Below are 5044 nucleotides of genomic sequence, written 5' to 3'. Positions count from 1 at the left end.
GCTGGACGGCGTGGCGTGTCGGTGGGAAATCCAAAAAGTCAGACACTTTCACACTTAGTTTCATCTTTTCATCCCTATTTATGACACTACTTTAGAGAGAATGACCTCCAAGTTATGGATTTTTATTATAATTTCTTAAATGAATTGGATAAAATCTTGCTGGGACCTGAAGGTTCCCCCTGCTCACACATCCCTCTGAAATAAAACTTTGTGTTTTAGCCTCATACGGTCATAGAAAATATGAAAATATCACTTTCTGCATGTTTGAAGGAAACAGCAGGCCTTCTCAGGCTGCAGTCTCCATGAGGGGCGTTTACTGACCTCCGTTTGGTCGACGTGTCCTCCCTTCTACTGAATCATCTTCATTTTAAAATGTGCCAGGCCTCTCCTTCAGCTATCTGATAACCCATAATTATAATTTTGCACAATAACTTTATTTCACACCTTCTAATCACGTATATCACATTCAATACATTGATTACAGTAAAACTTTCCCTTTTCTTCCAGTGCAAATCACACGATAGACTTTCATGTCAGAAATATGAAAAAAATAAAGGAAAAAAGGGTATTTCAATGCTCATCTCTTCCCCATACGACCCAATGCAAAATGTTACTGTCCTTGAATGTAGATCTGCACATGAGCCCATGAATGAATCCGTAATTCCAGATGAATCTGTGAGTATGGGCTGTTCCTTCACATTCTGGGTCAAACCTCCTGCCGCTGTCTTTATGCCACCTCTGCTTTGCCGCTGGCTCGGCGAGGCAGGTACCACTTTCGCTCTAATTGCTGCTTTTAAAGCTCGCAGGCCTTTTGCAATCGACCTCACCTTGCTCGCATTGTATGCATCTTTGTGGTGGGAACGGCTCCATCAAACCGATGCCAAAGCAGATAGTGGCGGGTGAATGGAGGCAGTCGTCTCAGGAGCGGAACGCAGAAACACTCACTCCTGACCTTAAGCGAGATGTTGCATTTGTTAAAAAACAACCATCAGACGAGTGGCATGAATACTGAACGTGAGTGTCTTTCGCCTTTTGTTTTCCCACCTTATGCTTCTTTTTTTTTTTTTGTTTTGTTTTTTCGTTCCCAGACAAACGCCTGCGCACGCCTGCTCTCCTAATGGCGAGCTAATCGCCGTGCAGTGGTCGCAGCCCTGTGCTGCTAATTTCTCCCAGCTTTGAACTGTGATGCAACACCGGTCTCCTCTCTTTCTCTCTTCAGGTTTTTTGTACGTGCACCATCTCTCTCTCTCTCTCACACACACACACACAGCTCCGCACTGTAAGACAGTGTAGATATGCACTTAGCAGGATTAAGCAAGGCAAATGGTGCCAAAACAAGGACAGTGTGAAGTAACTGATGCTGTTTAAAAATTCAAAGGCCTCTATTGAACAGACAGTGTGGCACACATATCGCCGGGCCGCACATCCCTGCAGCCCACTGCTCCCGTGCACATGCATCCCCTCTCTCTCTCACCTGCATGCAAATACATCTCTACAGCTCTTTTAATCGCTCAGACATATAAAAAACAGACAGCAACTTACAAGCAGCTTGCTGCAAGCAGAAAAAACAGGCACCCCTCCCCTCACACACACACACACACACACACACACACAGTCACTTGTCGAGTGGCTAATATCTTTCCAAGGTCAAACCTGACAAGGAATTCCAATGAGATTAAGTGTCATCAGCGCGGCTTTAGCCCTTTTCTGCTCATTGTTCTTGGAAATGGCATTAGAGCCCGAGATGACCAAGGCCTCGCAGCAGTAAAAGCTCTGCCCTTAACTTCCGACCTGATACCAGAGATATTTGATACAGGGCTCCGCAATTCACCCCCCGAAAGTGTAATAACGCTCCCGCTCTAATCTTTAACATAGACGTATTAGCGACTGCAGTTTTATTGCTGCGGCTGAGGATGTTACTCAGCCCGCTGAAGGGACTCACGGTTTATTTCAAATCTTCTAAGAACCTCCAAAGCTAACATAATCCCCGTTTTGTCAATTTCATTGAAGAATTTCAATTACAGGCTATTAAAAAAACCCTAAATTTTGACATCTCCATTGAGTGAATATGCTCATTTTCACACTCAGTTAGCTTCATTGACATGCATGCAAATCTCATATTTTCCCCTGGCATCGGGCAGAGCGTCTCCCTGCGCCTGCCAGATAATCTGAGAGCGTTTTGTTTGTGGACGCTCGCAGCGGAGCGGCAGCCCTGTCAGCGTGTCAGGCAGCGTTTGGAGCGCCGCCTTTCACACTGAATTTGACACGTAGTCCTTTGGTGGCAGCAATGAGCATTTTGTCATCTCCTCTCAAGTGCCAACTCGATGTCCAATTACGCCGCGGCCACTAATTTAATTACAGTAGCAGAAGAAATGGCTTGATTCAATTCATTTCAATTAGGGCCCCGATTGGAGCAGTCAGATCAAATTCTACTCATCTCAGGTACGAGACGCGCGTCACGTTTTATCTGGGCTCGCCTCCGCTGAGGCCAGATGGGCCGGTCCTGATATGACGGCTGCAGGTTTGAGGTTGGGCTCAAATCTCAGAGTCTGTGAGCAAGGTGTTTTTTTTTTTGTTTTTGTTTTTTTTTTTTTTTTTTCAGCAGGGGATCACAGCCAGTCCCAGCTACAACAGTCATTACTTATGCATGATGTCCACAATTATGTATCAAATTGTGTGTGTGTGTGTGTGAGAGAGAGGGTGTGTGTGTGTGTGTGGATAGATAAAAACAAATGGATTCATGAAGCAAAAGAAAAAAGGCACAAAATTAAAAAAGCAGTTAAAGAAAAGCTGTATACCGTTCAGATCTCCAGCCACTGTTGATGCACATGGTGTCAAATAAGACTGCAAACAGCTGAAGAGGCTTTGTGCAATCCTCTTTTGATAACTCTTACTAAATAGACTAAAGGGGGGAAAAATACCCCGGTGCTTGACCCAACTGTTAGACGCAACATGGCCTCCAGAAAGGTCATATTTTTCACATTTCAATGGGGGAAATGATTTATTGAGTGACACTTTAAACTTTAAAATTACTTTCGAAGAGTTTTATACATACAGCTACGACAAATCCTGAGCAAGAAGCATGTATTCACCAGCAATTGAAATTATTATTATTATTATTATTATTATTATTATTATTATTAATCAATTGTGTGGTATTTTTCCATTGTAGCCAATAAAGAACTTTAAACAGGAACAACATTCCAACAAATGTTACAAACGAACAAATCAGATTGTTTTAAAAGCATTCCAGCCTGGACTTATGAAGAGAGCAGATCTTAAGCAGGAGGATAGTCCTGGTCAGTCTTCTGGACTCTGACATGTGCATCATTCAGTGGCAGACAGGAAAAGTTGCACGTGGCCTGTGATTGGTGCAGATGGAGCCCCGGGTGTGCGCCATAGGCTGCCATAGGCTGCTACAGTAGCCTGCGGTGTGTGGAGAGAGACGCGTCTTGGCACCAGTTGCTGCGGCGCAAAGACGTCTGATTGGACGCTGACACGAGGTACGCCGGGATTTTATCCCCCCTCCTATTCAGACTGCGCCACTTCGGCACGTTTTTTTCTCATCCAAACCACATTAAATGTGTCGCTGTCACATCCCGCCGTCAGCGTTGACGGTGACCAAAATTGAGAAGTTTGCGCGTCTTCTCTTCTCAATGCGCAATGACGCACGGCGAAAAAAAAAAAAAAAAAAGACAGTGAGAAATCTAAACTCCGGCCGTCATTTATTTACCTCTCGGTGTCTTCCTGGCGGTGCGGGCCTCCCTTCGCGGTATCCGCAGTGAGAGACGGATAGCCCGGCGGCAGGCTGCGGGCTGTGGACGCAGCGCAGAGAGGAGGAGAGGAGTTGTTACAGAAGTCTCCCGGTGCACTTTATGATGCAGAGAGGGCCGGTAGGCTCCACGAGCCAAGGAGCCCTTTTTTCTTACCTTGCGACACAGATCCAGAGGGGGTGCAATGGGTAAAAAAAAAAAAAAAAAAAAAGCGGTTGTTTGGGTGATTACACGTTTCTCTTCCCCCTCCCTCCCTCCTCCCTCTAACAGCAGCAGCAGCAGCGCTCCCCTTCGCTCGGTGAATGGAGAGAGTGGCCCCGTTGTAATAGCCTCTATGGGGCTCCAGCTATGCAGCAAAAACAGCCCGTGCTATAAGGTTAAAGGATACCTCTGAGGCGCATCCGGCATCCGCAGGATCGTAAAACAAACGCTCCTTTTTTCTCTCTCTTTCTTTCTTCTTTTTTTTTTTTTTTTTTTACTTTTTCCACTGCAGTCAATTAAAGTGCAATTTATTTGGCGTTATATGGCATTTAGCTTTTCCAAATTCATAGTCATTTAATGGCTCCTTGAGGGGCAGGCCGCCCCCTCCTCCGTCCACCTCCTGTCCTGTGGAGATGTGCATAATGAAGAGATTAGTATGATGCGTAATTTAACCCGGAATGTGACAGAAATCGCCTTAGTCAAGCTTTAAAAAAACTAAAAAAAAAAAAAAAAACATGAAATGAATCACTTTCCCTGGAGTCCAAGCTGTTTGACCACCCTGTGTTGAATCCCCCCCCTCCTCTCGTTCTCTCTGAGCATGTGTGTACGCGCGCGCGCCTGTGGTGTATACCGGATTAAATGGCACCTCGTCTTAAATGGCACCTTGCCTCGTTTCCCCTCTCCTTTCATCATCAGCAAAATAAAGATTAGGCCTACAGAGGAGATTGTAAAGGCTCGCCTTCAGAGGCGCGGGGATCTTCATTCCTCCGCCTTTGTGATGATATTGATGATGATGATGGCCAAGTGGACAGTTTGATTTTTGTGTGGCGAGCTAGTTATAAAGAATCAATATTATATCAAGGGGGTAACTTTGGTGATAAAGGACTTCAGCCACTCTGGCTATTCATCATAAGTCTGTACCAAGCAGATAGGTCAAAAGAAATTATATTGCTCTAAAGAGTGTGTCTCCTTATCTCTGGGTACCAGGGGAGTGGAGGACACGCCGATCGATACAGTAGCTGCCGTATACTCCTTGCAATTATCAATAGCTGATTTTGTCTTCCTGGGGC

Source organism: Salarias fasciatus, chromosome 11 (genome assembly GCF_902148845.1).
Source record: "Salarias fasciatus chromosome 11, fSalaFa1.1, whole genome shotgun sequence".
Classification (NCBI taxonomy): domain Eukaryota; kingdom Metazoa; phylum Chordata; class Actinopteri; order Blenniiformes; family Blenniidae; genus Salarias; species Salarias fasciatus.
The sequence above is the reverse complement of the archived record's forward strand: the minus strand, read 5'-3'. Positions refer to the sequence as shown.